Consider the following 21,466-nt stretch of genomic DNA (forward strand, 5'->3'; position numbering starts at 1 on the left):
TAGAGTCTGAGCTCTTCCATCTGAGTTTAAAATCATGTTTTGTAATAAATTGGACTTTCATACTATTTCATTTTCTCTGTGTTTTTTAACATACTGTTAATAGTACATCCTTCTTCCACTCTTTTTCAAGCTGTCTGTTTAAAACAGTCTGTAGTTGACCTATCAGTTTCATGTTTGGCCCTAATTTATTTTACATTTCTTTTTAAAAAAAGTTCTGAAAACAGCCTCTGTCACCTGAGAGAAATCACACTGCCCTTTTCAAAAACATAACCAGTAAAATCTTAAGAAATATCTGGTTACCTGTGTAAAATCAAGGTACATTACGAGCAGGAGCTTTCAGAAAAAGTTTGTAACACAGACCTGGTGAAAAACAGATGTCATTCCATTGGGACATAGTTTAGTAAAAAGAGCTTTAAAACAGCATGGAAATCTAAATTAAATTTGTCCCATTTTTTGTTCTTTGAATTTGACATATTTGGCACATTAAGTATTGAACATTAATAAATTAAATGTAATGAATCGACATGAAAGGAAAAAAAATCCATGAGTACAATACTAAAATGTATAGGCAAAAAACTTTCTTTATTCACTAGAGGATTTTTTCATCTATATGTATTAAAAAAGAAAACTAAATTATTAAGTAAACACAACCATATGAAAACTTACTGTACTTTCTTTTAGTAGTATTACTTTAAAAAATAAAATGGTTGTCTTATAATTAGTTTCCTACAGCAGTAGTTTAAGTACTATATCTGTATTTTGTAAAATATTACTATAATATCAACCACAATAATAACAGACCTCATTGCGTGTTCTGAATTGCTTTAAATTTGGTTTCAACATTAAGAATTTAAAGCTGGTGGAACAAACTTATTTTATTTTCAATCTTAAAATATGTATTTATATACTGTAATATGCCATACAAGAATATATTCATAATACATATTGAATATATTCATATTACATTTCCCCTACTGTTTACATTCAGGTTCAGTCCAAATATTCAAAATCCTAAAAGAATTAAGAAAGACAACACGAACATCTTCAGAATCAATGAAATGCAAAACAGAGGGAAAAAGTGGAATATTTGTATTTAAAACTGAGATCAAAAGACACTTCTTTGGGTTGTGGGAGTGTCAAGCCTTGTTGTTGAAGCCCATATCTTGGCTTCTTTCAAGAAATGGCTGTATGAGATCCTTGGATCAGTACTTTTGGGATTTTAGAGAATGTCCTACACTAACAGGCTGAAGAAAGTGGAAACCTTTTAGTTTAAAACAGAGAAAACATCAAAGCTCAATACAAAACAGCTGAGACCACCAAAAGATGCAAATTGAATAGACAAGTTAACTTGTCTATTAATCATGTACAACATATATACTGTATATACTGTACATGTAGTATACACTATTTATACAAAAAGGGATGGAAAAATAATTTTGTAAGCCAGCTAAGATTGTTAGCTGTCATCTGTAGATGGAATGCAGCAATATTGATGGCACAGCCACAATTGCAGAGAAGTGCAATGGTGTTTATTGTGAGGAATTGTGTTCCTAAAGTCAACAACCAAAAAACAAAGTGAAAAATACAAACTTACAAAACTAATTGATTTAAAAAATAGATTGTTATACCCAGCTTCTTTTCTACACTACTCTTCTCCCATCTTGAGGAGTTCCTTTTCTAGGTTAAACTCCTCCCCCTAGAATATTCCACTATAAATAAAAAAAATAATTCTAGAAAATAATGATCAGAATTCTGATATACTGAACACCTTTCTCCAGTGAATACACAATTAAACAATGAACATAGTATTAACAAAAATAAAACATCTGTACTCCTTTTATATATATAAATATTTTTAAAGAAAATACTACCCCTTCTTAATGGTAACTATCGATCGATCCACGCGTGCGCAACACTGAAACAGGCAGTACTAAGCCAGCCCCTGTTGCCATGGCAAGGTCTGGGTCTTACAGGTTGCGGGAGAAACCATTTTGCGGGTGAGAAATCAAAACAAGGTATTAATTTGAAACACGTGAGTTAAACGCCAATATAGTTCAATTCACTCCGAAAACAAAGAAAACGGATGTTTGGGTTGAGTTAATGTTTAATTTTGGCCATAGTGAACAACCTTACTTTACTCTGTGTGTGCACCCACAGAGCAAGCAAAGCAATCCCGGAATTCCAGTCTAAGTTAAGTTTGTTTACGTTGTAAACCAGATGTATCGCCTTTGTTTGGATAGTGAAATGTTTGCGTATGTGTGTGTGTTTGTACATGTGGATATCTCACGACTGTCAGGTTAGCCGGAAACGGAGTCTCCAGTCACATTAGCTACATTTGTATTTAGGTTATCTGAAACACTTTTTTGCTCCCACGACAGAGTGCTTTATCCTCCCAATGATAAACACTACTGGGTCCCACATACTACAGTACATCTCCAGAACCACTCCAGCTGGAACACAAGGAATGAGCAGAGGCTTTTCCCTGGGCTCCACAAAAGCTCGACCTGACCACGAGTGAACATGCATAGGAGCATTCGTATCAAGGACTATAGAAAAGTCCACTCTTTTTGATTATTTTTGATTATCTTGTCCATTTGTCCTGTATGGTTTTGGGTAGTCAGTGGAGGTTAGCTAGGGTGTTCGAAGATGCCAAAGACCGTGTGTTTTGGGTTTTCTTTTGTAGTTGGGTCAGCTCCATTTTGTTTATTTTCTTTTCTTTGGCACCACTCTGGTTCTCTACCCCTGTGTGTTATTGTGTCCTATTACATACCAGTCACGTATTCACCTTACAATCATCACTATTGCACTGACCCTTTTTATCACGCTTCCTAAGTCCCTCACTAGAACCCACCTGCATCCAAAAAGTCTCCTAAATGTTACACCCCTTTACCCCTAGACACGTGGGGTTGTAACATAGACCACACAGATGAAAAAAATACAAACCTGAGAATATTTGCATAAGATCTCATGAATTAAAAACTCCTTTCTCAATAGACCATATAATAAGATAGCAATGTTCAATATTTCAAATTTAATATTATGTAATTGCAGATTATGTGATGTGCAAAAGTTATTATTCTTTTGCATTTCTTCCACTTTTTACTAGGTTGTAACTGCTTCTGGTTTATTTTGAAAAACCTACTTTCAGTAATAATCAAAATCCAATGCCAGAATGTTCAATAAGTTCAGTAAACATGCAGTTCAATAAACATCTTACACCATTTCCACCTGTATGTTTTATTATTCTGTTACATGAATTTGCTCATTTGAGACAAGCATTAACAGATTGGAGTATTTGAAAAGATTAATCAAAAGCTAGTTATGAGGCTAGTAGAATATTTTAAAATAGAATTAAGAATGCTAAGAAATATACAGTGCCTTGCAAATATTCTGATCCTTGGACAATTTTCAAATGTTCTTGTTTTAAAGCTTGCAGATATGACTCTTTGAAGTAGCAATTATAATACACGCAAATGTAAAAAAAGTTAAAAAAACAAGCAAATATTATGAAAGAAAAATGGGAAAAAAATATGATTGTGCAAATATTCATATCTTTTGTTGTGGCAATCTTAAATTAATTTAGATGCATACAATTACTTAAACAAGCCACACAATTAGTTGACTAGCATCTGTGTCCTTGTGAAAAAAATCAGAAGTAGGAATGAAAACGGCTGTCTCTGTGAGGTTCTTTGGTCAGGTAGTGACTTTCAAGCAGTCATAGAAAAGAACAGGTAAGCTGAGTTTACTTAGTTATCAAGTAATGGATGGTGCATCAAACTAAAAAGGCAGACAAGTAGGAAACTTGTGAGGGGTGCTACTGTTAAGCCAATAATTCAAAGAAATACTGGTTAATTGTAACAGACTGAAAGCTGCACACTAACTGGGGATGATCCTGTAGTTATTACAGAGCTCTGTACAAAGCTAGTCTGCCAGGTAAATACCAATTGCAATGAACATGGCGGCTGATTAGTCCCTCACTATGTGTTAAGAATGTTCTCAATGTTCTTAATTGCAATGAGGCCAAAGTGATAGCTGTTGCCCCTAGAGGATATCAAAGTACCAGTCTAAATCACTTGTACCCGTGCTTTAAATTAAACAATTTAGTACCACATTAAGCAGGCGCTGGATCATATAGTAAAGTTCCAGAATGTTAGTGGCATCTTATTACTGAAATAGATAGATACTTTATTGATCCCGTGAGGGAAATTGCAGTGCAACAGCAGCTTAACACACACAACACAGCCACAGTGTAACGAATTATATAATAATAGTACAATACATGCAATACAATACAAGAGTTACTCACAGTCCGGACACACAAGAGGAAACTAGAACAGAACAGTACACAGAAAATCGTATCACACGTATGAATATAAATATAGATGTAACCATAGATATAAATATAAATATAAATGTATTGCACAGGTCCCTGGCATATATTGCACAAAAGTGGTTGTAAACGGGAAAAAGAAAAAGAAAGCGAACAGATGTAGCAGTAGATGTGTATATGCGTTTAGTCCAGAAACAGGTCACTGTCGCTGTTGCCTCTGCCAAGACGCAAGGTGGATGCGTTGTACAGTCTTATGGCAGACGGCAGACGGCAAGAATGACAGACGGCAAGAATGACCTCCTGTAGCGCTCCCTGTCGCACCATGGATGAATCAGTCTATTGCTGAACGTGCTCTTCATTCCTGCAAGCCTGTCATAGAGGGGATGGGAGAAGTTGTCCATGATGGCCTCTAGTTTGGACATCATTCTCCTCTCAGCCACTACCTCCAAGGGGTCCAGGTCAGACCCAATGACAGAGCTTGCTCTTCTGATGAGCTTGTTCAGCCTTTTGGAATCTACTGCTCTAATCCCAGAGCCCCAGCACACCACTGCGTAGAAAATGGCACTCGCTACCACCGACTGATAAAACATGCTTTATATTATTAACAACAAATAATATTGTTGTTACTTAATGATTACATCATTTGTTGCTGAGAAATTTAACATTCAACTAAAATTGCATTCCAACCACATTATAATAGACCTACTGTATGCCTCGTGTTCTAATGCACATAGAGGTTGTAGTATCTGATAATGAGTTTTGAAATATATACATATTCTGTGGAGGAAAGCAAGCTGAAATTGAGGCAAGTACATACAGTACAAGTAAACTCCACATGATTCTTAAGTGAGTTCAATCACATCTGGGTGTGTGACGGGGCAACTCACTGGTGGTGCTTAGGGAGAGCAGGGGTTGCATTGGGTACAATATGTTATATTGCAGTTCTTCAGAACTCCTTATTCTCTTTCTTATGTTTTCCAATAATGACAGTATAGAATCCACCATTCTGTTGTCTTGGAGATAGAATAGTTGGTTCATCCCAGTTGATAGCAAAGTTGTGGAGAACTGCACACAACACAGTGATGCTGCTGTCTGTTACGGGTACTCAGACCAAAGGAGAGACAGGCAAAACGCTGTATTAAAATGTAAAAGCTCTCAATATGGGTTTTTGTTTTTTAGGACTCTGTTATATCACAGTTCTGTATGATGTGTGCAGGGATGCAATGACTGCAGTGAATTTGTGAACAACACTGTAAACTGCTCTCATGTACATTCATGGTCCATGAATGAAAGTAATTAAGGTGAACATAATTACATCATGGTAGTCAAAGCTTTCCAAACAAAAATCCACTGGAAACTTCTAAACCATAAATTTCCCCCCTCGCAATCATACTATACTGTACAACAGACATTTAATGTTATTTTCTTCTTGCTTTCAGGGTCAAGACTTAGAAATGAAGTGTTATGTTTTGGGATTTAAAAATAATATTAATTATTATTAGTTGTTAAGAGTTACAATTTTCTCCATAAACAGAGTACATTTAAAGTGTACAAGCTCAGATTTTCAGATGTTTTTTGAACTCAGGTAGATGTGTACAGAATTTTCATGTTACTTTTTAAACCACACATTTCTTACAAAACAAACATATCTTTTAAGTTTTACCAACATTTCAAAGCAACTCATTTGATCACAGTACCATTACAAAATAATTAATTCTTCTGCTATATTATTCTTCTACTGTTCTTCTTCTACTCTACTTCAGCTTTCTCCGTGTCAGAATCCCTCGGGATTGTGCTGCATTAACTCAGAAGATAAGTGAGCAATTGCTACAAATTCAAATCTACAAGTTAAAAAAAACATTGGTTGTCTATCCAGTGTAGCCACTGTTACAGAAACTATCATGCTGAAAATGTTGAAATCCTACATCCTGTGATTACTAGAATCTTGCTATGGTCCAGACCTTTTCTTTCTGAAACTTGATTTTCAGACCAGGCAACCTCAGAGGCCTCTGATATCAGAAGTTTGAACCAATAGCAGGGTTCTCCTGGGATACTGGGGGAGGAGACATTGGGTTGGTACCACTGGGGAGCCAAGAGCATTGTAGAAACTTCAATGGAAGTCAGGAATAAAAAGAAAAGAAGTATAGCAGTACCCAAGGTCCTTTCTCTAATTAACAGTATTTGCATATATTTATAGAATCTAATTAGTATTTTTCAATAGTTTGTTTTCCCTTAATATGAATATTTCCTTTTCATTATCATGTTTCATACACAAGAATTATTTTAAAGGATCAAAATTTGTTTTGTTGTCCCTCAGATCCTGGTCTATACGTGGATACTGTATCTTCACAGCTGCATTATGAATATTGATAGACTGGAGCAAAAAATTGCCAAAATTATGCACTGGAGTTCTTTGCTTATATAAATTTGTTTTTATAAAAAACTAATTTGCATCAGCAAGGTAAAAAAAATCAGAAGGTGAATTGGCCTCTCATTCATTCAGACTCCTGCTGTTTCTTGAACAAATATTCCACATCATGTAGTTCAGTCCATATATCCACAATGGGTATATCAAGTCAGCATCTGCTTGAAAGGAAAAAAAATATAAAGAAATAATATATAGTTAAAATTATTAATTTATTAAAAATATTAATGTTTCAAACTGAATTATTACAGGTAAATGGTGAAATCTGTTTTATTTATAGACACAGTATACTATAGTGTATGCATTCAAATGTATCAGTGTCTGCCACAAATACATTTAAACATAAAATAATAATAAATAATATTAATAATAAAATTTCAATAATAAACGTTCATCAGCATTATTAATGAAACACATTAAAAACTGTTAACAATCAAATATGTTTCAATTTAGATTCATGGTGGACATAGTAATAAGAATAGATGTTTAATATGTTTTTCTTTCTTTATAATAACAAACTGCCACCATTAGGAAAAGGGATACCCCATATATTGTATATTTAAAGCATCTCTTAGTGTACAGATACCCATTTTTAAATGGAGACACGTGAGCTGCATTAAAATTCATTTTAATGTACCTGGTTGCAAATGTTGTGTTTTGTGTTTTTACAGTATGTGACATACTGTATACAGCACTAGTATTTCTGAAAATGAGGATAGAGTTTGAACAGGTTTTGGTGCTTTGATACGGTGCTCTAATAACTAAGAGCACTATCACTGTGATACAGATAATAACTATCACTTGTGATACAGATACAGTATACAGTATCTTTCTCCCCTTGTGTTGGATATTTTATCTCTCAGCATTCCCTTCTTTGATTGTTACTTCACCTGCTTTGAATCCCTGTTCTTTATGGAATTGCCCTTTACAATTATTTTTATATTTAGTCCAACATTCTGCTTGATAACCTGGCCCTATCTGTACTTGTCAGATCCTAGGACTCAATTCATTATTGTTACAACCCAAAAGAAAAACACAAAAATGAGGCACTAAAGTATAATTTCAAACAGGAAAAGTACTGATAAATGAGAAGAATTCTTGTCTCCATGTAGGTCCAAAGAATATATCTTTCCTGTCATAAGAATTACAGCAAGACAGCTCCCAACACATAAGAGTGCTTTATTACAATCTCCGTGATCAAATAACTGTTGGCTGATTTATATCACTAGACCCATTTTCTTTCCGAAAAGAAAGGGAATACTGCGTGAAAGATTTCTAATCCAATGCTTAGCTATTATTTCTGAAGGCTCTCATATATCCCATTTTCTGTGATAGGTAAGATATAAAGCAACAAGAATAGTGGGGGAGTAATTTTATATTAACCAAACTACATGGCAAAAGAATACCTAAGGGAAACAAATTTACTGATCCTTAGCCGCAGTCTTGCTAACACAAATAGTGTTATCAAAATTCACACTAGAGTTTTTTTCACTTTGGTTTGTTTGGAGAGCAGTGTGAACCACAAAATTACACTGGGAAACAAATTGCAGGTAAATGTCCATCTCTCTTGTAAATGCGCATCACATAGTGATAAGGTCAGAAGAGCTCTATTTGTCCTCTCAACTTTATACAGTAAGTCTAGAACTAGAAATAGTTTTAAAATACTTAATTTAGTTTGCCAGAAGACCAACTCTCCCTTAAGTAGAAAATCTTTTTTTCATTATTCATAACAGTAATAATTGTCCCAACTGTCTTGTCTGAAATGACTCTTTATGTCATGTTATTTACCAAACTGCTTTATACCATACAGTGTCACAGGAAGCCGGAGCGTACCCGTCAAGCAACGAGCACAAGACAGGGTACAACGTGGACACCGCTCCAGCGCAGAGCAAGTACAAGCCAATCATACTTGGGGACAATTTGGAGGCCACGGTAAAGGCCAAGTTAAAGTTGACCTAGACACTGGGATAACTCTCTACTCTTATAATGGTTTAGTCATTTGTGTTGGATGTTGGTGCATTTTATTTAGCATTAAAATGATTACTGCAGTTTTATTTCTCAAAAGCATCATAACACAAGATGGATACAGAATGCCTTTAAGTTGACTATTAATATTTAAATACTTTATGCAAATTAAAAAAGGAGTTAAAAAGAGATGTTAAGATTCAGAAAGTTCTTGCCTGTCCTTGGGATGTTGGTCCATCATTAGTTACCATACATCACAAAAAAAGACTCTAGCTTATTGTATTACATGACCAGAATATTCAAAGAATGTTTTTTTTTTATATTTCCTTTCAATTGAAGGAAATGCTGGCTTGAGTAACCACTTTGGTTATATGGACTGACTGCACATTGTGGAACTGAATTCCCTAGGTCTTGTTTAAGAAATGAGCATGCTCTTGATCAAAAAGCTACAAGAAACTGAATAAGAAGCCAGATCACCTCCTGTAATTATTTTACCTTAATTTTTCTCATTTGTTTTGCAAAAAAAAATGAAGAACTTAGATGCATAAATCTGTCATTTTTTTCTTCAGTCTGTCAACATTCATAATGCAGCTGAGGACTGCGGAAATGTGACTATGGATCTTGATATCTTCACCTCTGCATTTTGCAAGTGGTGGATGATTTCACTGACAGTTGCTGTTTAGTGATCACTGTTTTCCTTGACAGTTCTGATACCTTTTCTGTCATCACCTGCAGGTGTTTTTCGTGGCTGATTGTTTTTATACCTGTGATTTATTTTTTCAAAAGCATGTTCCAAATGGATGATTTTAGTATGTTCAGTTTATGTACTATGGATCTGATTGAATTTTTCTATTCTTTCAGCTTCTGCAACATATTGTAAGAATGTTCAAATCTCTTTTATAAGTGCTTAATTACATAACAAAAACACCTGACCAAGAAGAGACTCCCTATCAGTCAAGTGTTTCAATACAAATCAAGAAATTCACTACTATCATTTTGTGTTAACCCTAAAGGGTAGGACTGAATTATTTTATTAAAAATAAAATCCTAGGTGGTAGTTATCAGATTTAAGATTAATAATTTTTTAATAAGAAATATAATTTTTTAAAAGAAGTTCAGGAGTAAGGTTAAATCCTGATCTTGCCTACTTCTGCTATCCTACCTTATGTTTATATACAGTATCTTTCCTTATGCACTCCTCCCGCCACCCCATGTACACCCTGACAGCTACTCCCTGGCTCATTCCTTGCCGAAATAAGGAGGTGTATTTAGAGTTTATAGTGAAATAATTTTCTTTAGCGATTAAATCATATTCTTAGTATTACAAGTGGCAAGAGAAATGGGTAAAGGACACACGAATGATTCATCTTCTATTTCAGGTCACTTTGAATCTATTAATAACATGTGCTTTGGTTTTATTGAGGTTGTACCTGTTGAAACAAAATGCGCTGAGCCCCTCTTTACAATTTTATACTCAATAATTATTTACTACCAAAATTATTTGATCTATAAATGTACTTCTCAAACAGAGAATAAAATCAATAATAATAAAATCAAATTATAACAATATGTATAGTACATCATAATTAAAAGTAGTCCATTATGAAGGTGTAGGAGAAATCAGGGACTCAAGAAATAATCAATAATTCATACACAATTACACAAGTAATTTCTCTGTATGCAGCTCAATATAATTAGGATTTTTGAAAGAAAAACTTTAAGTTAACAATAGTTTCATGATTCCTTATTTAGACACTACTTTTATTTGTAATTAATGCTCATGTTTCCAGAGAGCTCGGTCTTTATGAGCGTCTCTTGAGGCACAGATGAGCCGAGACTATGGAAGATTGAGCTTGAACTCTGCTAAGAAGATTGAAACGGTTGTCCACTGTGGGATGCCACCCTACGATATTCCGGACAGAAGGTGAGAGCTTAACCTCTTTTATAAGCGGATGATGGGAGAAATTTGATACACATATAAAATAAATTATATATAAAGGTTTGGGGCTTATAATGTAAGCTTTAGCATGCTCAACCACCAAAACCAGCAGAGGTCCACAGTACCATATGTTTCTGTTTGTGTTCCTGTGGTGATGTAATCGCTTGTGACTGCTACATGCATGTGAAAGGACAAGAGGCTGCTGGGGGAAGAAGAAAGTGCACTTTAAGAGAGAAGATGTCAGTTGGCCTCCGGTCAGCTGGAGCTGATTGAATATGACAAGTGTTGTAGCTGCTCGTGGTAATGGATGTCTCCGCTACAGTAGAGAGGAGGTGAAAAGGATTTAATTCCCAGAGAAAGAAGGAAACATGAGCCATTATTTAATTACTGTCTAATATGAAACTCCCTCAGAATCCCCTGTTGATTTATAGGCCTGTCTTATCCTTTCTTTATTAATGAACAATCTGGGCCTTTTAAATCCACTGTGGCTTACTATAGCTTCCCCAGACGGCATTATGTTACAGGGAGCATACACTATTATGCTTCTTATGAGGAAATTTGATACATATTTGGCTTTGTTCTTTAATGTATGTTTACAATTTATAATTGTAGGTGGAGCAAAAATATTTCCCAGCAAAGTAAAGTTGACTGGATAACAAGACTTGCTTAAGGGTGTATCAATATTGTACATTCTTTGAGTTTGGTGGGATGCTCTTTTATGCTGAGGAAAGCTGAAACCTTATGGAGATATACAGTACTTTTTTGATACAATGTGTGTATCCCTTCTTTTGATTAATTCCATTCTAGCCATAAGTACGTCAGTCACAGAGCTCATGATAGGAATGTTTTTTTTAGAAATAATGCTTTTGAAGGCGCCACAGCAATTTATTGTCAATAATTAAAATATTTAATAGTTTGCAGCTTTAAGGGCAATTTTCAAAGGATGACATTTTAATTGAAAACAAGTTTTGATTATTTCTTATAAAATGTTACTGTTATTTTCCTTTTGCTGTTTTCTGCAACTATATTATTTTTGGGAGGCTTTTCATGACTGTCCATACTTCAAAACTAATCCTTTCGACTCTAGAAGAGGAAACAAATTATACACATTTTTTAACTTTAAAAAATACAGATTTATTTGAAAAAAAAAAAGATTTAATATGAGTGAATTTGACTTTTTTTCTAGAATAGGTGTAACTTGAAATCTGGATGTTGTAAAATTACGTCAACCCAAAAACCCCCCAAAAAATCAGAAAATCTTTACAGAGCCTGCCAGTTGGTCGATAGGGCATAAAATCTCATATGTAGGCAGACAGCTCTAAACCAACCCCTTTTACTTACTGTCAGACTTTAATCACATTTCACTGTGGGGAGCTCCTAAAGCTTTTTCATTTGCATTGAAATCTGTTGCCTTTCTCCCCGTCTTCTTTCCTTGAAAGAAGCTTAAATAATTCAATAAAAATGCACACATGACTAGCGATTACAGGACTGCTTGGGAATCTTGGAGCAAATGAACCATAATAGTAGGAATTAAAACTTCCCTTTAGGTCATCAAGAGGATTATGGATTTACTTTAATGTCCTATAAAATAGTAAATGTTAGTCCTCGTGGTTTGATAATTATAAATGTTAAAGATGCCCCCACTAAAAGATAGCTGAAAAAAAACAGCATTTTTGACATTTGTTTTGGGTAGTTATTTACAGGAGCAGAATACAAATAAGCTCCTGAATGAGCAAAAGGTTGAGTTCAAAGTCATGTGACATGATTTGTCATGTAGTTATTTTTATTCATTTCCATCTTTGTTTAGTTAGCTATCAAGCTAACATTGTTGGTTTCCAAATTAAAAGATACAAATGCTGCATTTCAAATTTGTAAGATTCAGCATGTTGGTATACTTTGTGAACCTTATTTCTGCTTATTCACTGATTTATAATATACAAATATCTCAATGATACAGCACTTCATGCTGACTTGAAACATTATCTCACTATGACATTGGCACTGTTATCCTGCTATCTCTGTATTAAATATAAAAACACACCAGAATCTCTTCATATGAGATAGCTATTACTTCATTGATAATACTGAATGTTTCTTGGAGAAGTAATATATAAATGAGATCTTAGATTTCAGACATTTACATTTCAAAATGGTGTTCAATATGAAAAGATTCTGCTGTTTAGTTTAATGTGAACCAAGTCAATATGTACTACTGGCATAAGCTTAATGGTTTTAGTATAATCATTCATAATCTGTGAGACTGGAAGGGTTAAAGCAAATGATTGCATATTTGTTCAACTCTAGAAATTTAAAATTTAGACAATAATTGCTTCAGTTTTGAAAGATGAATTTGGACAACCTGTGTCGGACTTTACTCGGTCTGTTCATCAGGGGCTGCTGTTCCAAAGTGAGGCAAATAAGTGACAGAATGCTTTTTTTGCCTTACTGATTACAGCAGTGAAGCCTGTGTGCCGCAGGCAGATATCTGAAACCCAGCACAGCCTATACTAACACCTGCAAGTTCTCAGACACATGGTTCATCTGCCACACTACATTATGTGACAGGTTTATGTGATGCAATACTGGACACCTATATTGACTTAATATTTAGACTTTACTACTGAATCATCGCAGCATAGTTAAGATGTCATTTACTTATTTGACTGGGTGTTTCGCTTATTTTTGAATACTTCAAAAAACTGAAAACTCTAAAACAATAAATAGGTGAAAAAACTGTATCCTGTTAATCATAGGTGTCTTGGGTAAATTAATACCCACTCTTCTATTTGTTGCATAAGCACAAACTCTTTTAAAATCAGATTTACCCAAAGACAGTTTAAACAAAAAAATCCTTCAGAAACATAAGTGGTACTCATCTATTGGTTTAAGGGAGCTCTACATTTGCACATATACTGAAGTTAAGATTAAAACTAAATGTGTTCATCATTTGATTTGCTTGAGTAGCATTTGGATTGTGGCTGTCAAACTTTAAAAACCTGTTGTCCCTCTGAAACACCTTTGGTCTTTCAGCAACCCTACTGCATGCTTCTTACAAAGGACAAACATCCTTTACATTGTACTTCCCCATTTTTCAGGCTTTGCACGTATACGATTACTGAATTTATCCTCAACATTTTTATATAAACTGGACAAAAATGGTAATCAAAAGGTAACTTGAATACCGGAACATATCACCTTCACTGAGAACAAAAGGTACATTAGGGAAAAGTATTCTTTTTGGTATTATCATAGGCTTTTATTATTAAATGTGAAACAAGTACTGGATGCAAGTATTTGTGTTTATGGAAAAAAATGTGTATAACCTTACCATCGCTAGAGCCATGTACAACATAATCAAACTAGTAATCAAATCCTAACACCTGCTGCACTGTAATAAAGCCAAACAAAGAGGTATTTCATTAGATGTTGCAGCTGTGAAGGATTGGCAAATGCTGTAAGTTTGGGTGTTGTTTTCTTTGTACTTAAAGGTTTTTGTTACTTTTTTAAAGAAATAAAAGGTCAAATTAGTCTCACACTCTGTCTCCCATTGACAATGTAAATCCTAATGACAAACAAAGAAGAGTCTGTAAGCTTTCAAAAGTAAGTGCAGAAATGATGTAAACCAGATAAAATTCTAATTTTACATGGAAACCAAACTTTACAGAGCATAATGACATATTCTACTATATTGAGAGAACACATACTTTGGACTTCCTGTTGTTTTTGTTTGTCTGGCTGATTGTTTAGAAGTAAGGATGTTAGCATTCCATTTTAGACACCATAACAGAATTTGTCAAACACATACAGTACATTATAATATTTAAAAATGTGCAAAAGTAATGATAACAGATGGCAGACTCCTAAAAATCATTTTGGAAAAGATTACCATTTTAAAACAAAGTGCTGCATGCACATCAAGGGAATAACATGAAGATTTACACCTAAGTGTGTAAAAAAGGGAATTTCTTCAGTTGATGAGGAGATATAGCAGCAAAAAATGGTAAAGCACAATGGAGCTATTCAGGAATTGAGAATCAGATACCACATACAGGAAATGTGCAGTAAATTCAGGGAGTGAACACTAAAAATAGAGTTATAAACCTGTTTAGTTTCAGCCAAATCATTTCTGGTACACTATACAGACATCCCACGGGATGTCTTGTCTCTCAGCAATGAAGGGAAGGATACTGTATATTGATGGGAATTATATTATTCTACAGGGCTCAGAAGCGTTTCAACAGTCAAAACCAGTTGCTCCTATACAGGTTGAGCTCTATGGTTCAGATTTAGCGAGTGTGAATCCAAGCCTGGGTCATGTCCTTAGCCAATTGTTTCCCCAAGAGACAGTGCACAACGGGAAGAATTCCGTTCTGGGGTAGAATCAGGGTTAGGTGTGCAGGCTTCTCTTGTAACACCCTGTGAAACTGCAGTTTTGCATTGGCACCTGTGAGCTTGTCAGTCCATCTTCTCACTATGCAGAACAGGAGTCACTGCTTGGTGACCAGAGACTCACCAAATCGGATAGATATGACATGAAAACGTCAAACTTTGTAGACATCAGTTGATATCTTAAGAAAGAAATAATGTTGGAATCGTTCATTCTTGAACTCTGAATCAATGAAAATGTGTAGCGGCAGGCCATCTGCTTTTTTTAAATCTGTGGTACAAGACCCCCAAAGACAAAGTTAAGGATGGTGTTGTTGATTGATGAAACTCTCACTAATAAAACTGCAACATCACAGGATTTGATTAACTATGAAATAGGCTGCAGGGGTCACTGCTGTGAAGCAAGATAGAGATTCCCTGGTGAACTACAAACCAACTCAATCCAGGAGGCACCTGGAAAACTGTTTAGTGGTGATGGTATACTTAAGGAATCCAGATCATAGTCAGATAATGACATTGCCCAGATTTGAAGCTGGTGAGGTCTGGACTCCTGTGCTCAGGTTGAGCCTTTGAGCCACTTGGGAGCCCTCCTCAGAGGAAAGCTTGAGAGAAATTATTTTATCAGTGACCCAACCTTAAGAACGAGCAGGCTTTGCAAACTGAGTATCATAATAACAATGTTTTCAAAATTGTAAATTTTATAAAAAGTTACTAGTGAAAGCACACATCACTCACTCTACATTTGCAGAATTTAGATGAGTTTAAAATTTCAAGAAAGTTTAACCGACATTTGAATATTTAACTATACTGAATGGATAAGGTGAAACAGTAAGTATAAGAAGGCATGATTTTGTACATATACTGTAGTATCCTACCACAGCCTACTGTATACTTCGGTAATGGAAAGACAATGAAAATAGTAACTAAAGAAAAAAAACTCCATTCCATTATATAACACTTTTTACCTCAAGAAGAAATTCTTAATTTTTGAAGTTGCATCTCATTTTTTAACAATAAACAATTCTAGTACTTTTGGCTGCAATTGATTCACCTTTATGTTTTCTCCCTCCCCTTTCGGTTCCCCATTCCAGTCCTGTGTGCTTGCCATCAGATTCTACCGTCTGTGGAATTGCCCCTTTTGCAATGAGAAGCTACCCCAGACTTTCTGTATTGTAAGTCATTACTGACTGTGGAACATGATAGCTTAAACAATTTTACACCATAATTCTCCACAAAGATTTGTAATAGTGGGTCATGGCTGATGTAAAAAAGAGAGGGACTTATCTTAAAAGGTCATAGACAGTAAGTAATTTTGATTTGATATTTGGGACCATCATGTGCAAGTACAGTACTTCACTTCCACATGATCTCGTCCATCTTTTCTTTTTATCCCAGTCGACTCCGACTTCCATATCATCCGTGTATTACACTTACTCAGCTATGTGATTGAAGACGATACTTTGGCTGGATGAGATGCTCACATTAACTAAATTCTTTGCACAATACATTTTATACATGGCGTGTACATTTGTGACATAAAAGATTGCAATGGCTGTTTTTGTAAATCTTGAAATCTAAGTAAAAAAGGTTCTATATAAAGTACATTGGCTCTTAACAAAGAGCCTCTTGTTACTAATTACAATTTTCAGTTTGTCTTCCTGTGTATGCCACTAGTGTATAAATATTCATGAAAATAAATTCCAGTTTGTAAGACATTAATATACACTGTATACCCTAACAAAACTGATTATGTAGAATTTCAGTACAGAATTGAAAAAATCCATTTTTTTCCTGTCTTATACTAACTTGCTAAAAGTGCTAAATGATTGCTTGTATTGTATCCTGTAAGCCTGTAGTTTGTAATTCGTCTATGTGGTATTTTGTGCCAGCAGGCTTCCTTTGTCTGATCTGTTGTAGTTTTTTATATCTAATAAACTTTATTTTATGTAGCACCTTTAAAGATAGCATCTCAAAACACTTTACAGTTGGTGTAAAAACAGTTATAAGGATAGAAATGTGCAAAGTAAGTATGCATAAAAAACACAAGCTGTTAGAGGTACAGCAGAAGTTAGAAAATGGAGCAGACACAGACACCAATAACGTAAACCTTTCTGAACGGAAAAGGTTTTGAGTTTTGATTTACTGTAAATGCACTAAGAGTAGGTAACTCTCTGATATCCTTGGTCTGATATTCTTCGAATTCCAGAGCTTTGGGATGTACTGTAGCAAGAGAAGACCCTGTCATCCATGGAATGTAAGTGAACTTGAGGGGCATCTAGAAGACCAGAGTCAGACGAACGAAGGTTGTGAGACCGGGAGTAGACATAATAAGTCAGACAGGTAATGAAGTGCCAAGCCACATAGAGCCTTATAGATGAGCATCATGGGGATGTTCAAGTCGAATCCAGCCTTCAAACCTAATGCAAAGCCAATGCAAGGACTCCAAGGACGTAGTCTGGCGATATTTCTGGGATAGTAGAATGATGTTTTTTACAAACATATGTAGAGTATCATACACAAAATACTAATTTCATCTTATGCATCTTCCTCCACCCCATCAAAGGATGAATCAAATGAAAAACTTATTTGGGCACATGGACAGGTTTTTCTTTTAAAACTGCTTCTTATTGTAATTTTTGTTTGTGGAAAAAACATTTGTCGAAGACTTGAAGCAAAGATTTGTGAATAAGTGGAAATATCTTGTTATGCCTAAAGGATATGCTTCTTCCATAGTCCTTAAATATAATAATGTGTTATTATGGAGATATTTTATGCGCAAGAAACATAACAACAACTGCTTAATCATCCGTCTTATCTTGTTTTCACAATTACTGCCGGCACGGGAAGATATTCCAATCTAGATTGCCTTATACATTTAACTAATACCAAGAACAGACCAATTACACATGACACGCACCTGCTTTCATCTTTTAATTAAAGCTCATAAGGTTACGTTTTGGCAGGAAAGATGAATTTATTAAAGGAGTAACTACCAGGGTATGTTGATTTTTATGTTACTTAAGCTCCAAAGCAATTCACTCTTTTCAGCATCAGCAACACACAAGTGCCAGAGCATTCCCAAAAAGTTAATTATGAATAGGGTGGTAGCATTACCTTTGATCTAATTCCATAACCTGATACTCCTACTATTCCTACAACTCTAGCACTTATTTTTACATGTGCCTTCACAGGAGGTGCAGTTATTTCAGTAGCTAAGTTACCTCAGTCCCAGTTTGCAATTAAATAAGCACACAACAGCATTTATAAACCTTTTTGTTAGGTTAGGGGCATGGTTCACAGTTCATCAGGATTGGGGGGTTTGTTACTAATGTGCAATTAATCTAGTAACAGTAGAAGCTGGTTGGTATCACATTTACTCTGTGTCATTCTATAAATAGTTTATTATTAACTTCTTACCTAAGTTGTTATATTGCAGAAATAGTTTATCCCATAATATTTTGCTTCTACTGCATGATCACAAGTAGTAACTCTGCATTTTACAGAATCTTGCAACTATATGAGCATACACAGTCAGTCAACTGCTGACTCAAACTTCTTAGAGCTCTGTTGTAACCTCAACTTTATATCTGTATCCTGAAAAATGTTATATGCAGGCTTTAATTGTGCTCAATCCTCATTTCTGATCTGGTATCTTTTCTTATACAAAATCTCTTTGTGTCCCTTCCAGGTATTAGATCAACCTTCCTAAAATCAAATTGGTAAGATACAAATGTAAGCAAAAAAACTGAAAAAAATATTTTTCCTGCAGTGTCACAGATACAGTACAAATATAGATCAGGAGTATGTACATTTACACAAAGATAGACATACAAATGCCAGACAGAAAGAAGAAACAAACCAACTGTTGTTTAACTGTAGCACTTAGAGTCATGACATTTGGCTAAGTTTGAAGTCATTGAGATATCCTGAAGTCCAGAAATACCATAGAGGTACATTAACTTCATGACTGGGATTTAAAAGAGCAAATGTCCCAAACACTTCTGTTAATAGAAGTCTCCATATTTTTGTAGATTTTTGTTTTGTATTGTTACGGTAAAATGCATCTAATAGTACAGTACAATACAACAATTTTCATAATTATACAGTACTTTTACATTTTAATTTTACATTCAAAAGCTTGTAAACCACCATATGCATTACAAAAGATATTATTGTTTTTCTTAGTTTACCTGTAACTGAGCCACAATTGTTTATTTATACCGCAGGTTAGGAAGGGCCTAATTTATTAATAGATTCCATTTAGAACACATTATATGGAATTTCCGGCAAGGGGATACAGTGGTACAGTGGCATTTCTGGCTTGTAGCACTGTGGCCCTGGATTCAGTTTAATGAGTACTATCTGCATGGAGTTTGTTAGTTCTCTCCCTCTTTGCATGGATATCCTCTGGGTGCTCTGGTTTCCCTGGATAGGTGCAGTCTCCCCTTCAACCCTGTATTGGATAAAGCATTTAGAAAATGGATGAATGGATGGATTTTCAACCCCAAATCTAAAGTGTTATTTTCGGGATATTTTACTTATGGATTTTTTGCTGCCGTTATTGCTGACATTTAACGTCTTTCAAAATGTTAATTTTGAGCATTCACGTTTTGATTAAAGACACCGAATATCCTTTAAGCAAAGAAGTGGAAGTGGTATAATATAACCGGACACTGCCTAAATTAGTCATCCCTGAAAGCGTAACAGCCAGACAAGGAGGAAACTCATTAAACCCATTACAACTTTGAAAGAGGAACTGTACATCGGTGAGATGTGAGAAAATGGCCGTGTGTCAAAGCTGGCTTGTATGACAGAATGGTATGAAGGAAGCCATTACTAAAAAAAAAACACTTCAAATCTCACAAAGCATTACATGTGGCAAAAGGTTTTGTGATGAAATGAGGCAAAACAGGAACATTTTGGTCTAAAAGAAAAGTGTTACATCTGGCGCAAACCCAGTACAGTGGACCACCTAGTCAGCCCATCTCTGCTGTCAGGCATGGTGGTAGCTGCGTTGTATTATGAGGCAGCTTCTGATCAGCAGAGATTGTCAAGACAAGGGTTGAAATGGTCAGAGCAAAATACAGGTAAATCTGAGAGGAAAACCTACTGTGGTCTCCTAATGAACCAAATTGACCTTGTCAATGTCCTGACTTAAAATAAATAAAAAATCTGTGGACGTATTTGAAAATTGGTGTCCATCAATGATCCCCAACCCATTATACAAATCTTGAGCAAGTTTTAAGAGAAGATGGCTGAAGGTTATGCCATACCAGTGTGCAGAATTGGTCAAGATTGATCTGAAAAGACTTGCCATAGGTGCTTCCACCTGCTATTGACTCGAGGCAATCAATACTTAGCAATCAATAAATTTTAGCTTTGTATTTTATGTTGCCTTTATTGCTGATATTTAATTTATTTCATGCACATAAGTGTCAATTTTGTAATTCAATAATATGGGACATCATCGGAAGGGAATCAATGGTTTGCAATACACTGTACCTAAAAGAAAGCAGTGAAGCATTACTCACACTCAGTAAACATACACTGAATTGTTTTGTCCAGAAATTGCTAACAAAATAAAAGACATTGTCATATTTAAAAATAACATCTATTCTGTTATGCAAAGATGTTCAGAGACCAGAATGATCTTGTTAAGCTATTAACTGACAAGTTCTGGATTGATCATGGGTGCTTCCTGTCAGTTCATAAGTGAGTCTACTTATGGCAAACAGGTGGACCTTGAATGTGCTATAGTTTCCACATTTCCCTCAGTACATTTCCCAGGGTGTGTTTCATGGATTTGCTGAGGTGTGATTAAAATGTTCTATGACTTTTTATTGTGTGAAAATATTGCATTTTTAAATACAGATTCACTTGTACAGAATGCACTTGTAACCATACATGTCACACTTTTTGCATTTCATAAGAGTTTACAAAAAAATCAGAAAGGGGCAAAAAGCTCGTATATTCCACTGGCATATCAAAAGTAATTATTCTGTCATGACCTCTCCAAATCCCATCTTCCTGCAACTGAATCAGTTAGTGTTACATCACTAATAACTAAGAGGTAAAAACATGCCGAGTGTTTCTTTCTAATGGCTCTTTTCATTGATGGTCAAAGTTAGATTTTTTTCAAAATATAATCATATTATTTTATTGTATAATTACAGGAGAATATAATTGTGTGTGAAGACCTAATCACATCAGAACAGGAGGAGACTGCAGTTCATTTACATCATGAATAAGAACTCAGAAAATTGCAATCTCTATTAAATAATTAAGAACCCAAATTAATGGGCTATATAGCCTTTTTGGACAGACCATTCTTCATAGAATTACACAGTACATCACTGAGATTTTAAAACTTATTCAAACTAATAATTGATTAAGAAAGAAAAAATCGTACCCTCAGTAAGTT

General features: G+C 34.9%; 1 long non-coding RNA gene across 5 annotated transcripts; it reads left to right on the forward strand.

Moving 5' to 3' along the window:
• The first annotated feature begins 1,934 nt into the window (after positions 1-1,934).
• LOC107079782 (uncharacterized) lies at positions 1,935-21,131 on the forward strand. Of its 5 annotated transcripts, none has more exons than XR_011189181.1 (6): positions 1,943-2,015; positions 8,566-8,687; positions 10,511-10,644; positions 16,137-16,217; positions 17,252-17,385; positions 18,734-21,131. It is a non-coding gene; the product is annotated as an uncharacterized lncRNA (long non-coding RNA). The 5 variants fall into 5 exon arrangements; XR_011189182.1 differs by lacking the exon at positions 16,137-16,217 and having other exon boundaries at positions 18,734-18,764; positions 19,479-21,131; XR_001480702.2 differs by lacking the exon at positions 16,137-16,217 and having other exon boundaries at positions 1,935-1,997.
• The last annotated feature ends 335 nt before the right edge of the window (positions 21,132-21,466 follow it).

This window comes from Lepisosteus oculatus, chromosome 3, assembly GCF_040954835.1.
Source record: "Lepisosteus oculatus isolate fLepOcu1 chromosome 3, fLepOcu1.hap2, whole genome shotgun sequence".
In the NCBI taxonomy this organism is placed as follows: Eukaryota; Metazoa; Chordata; class Actinopteri; order Semionotiformes; family Lepisosteidae; genus Lepisosteus; species Lepisosteus oculatus.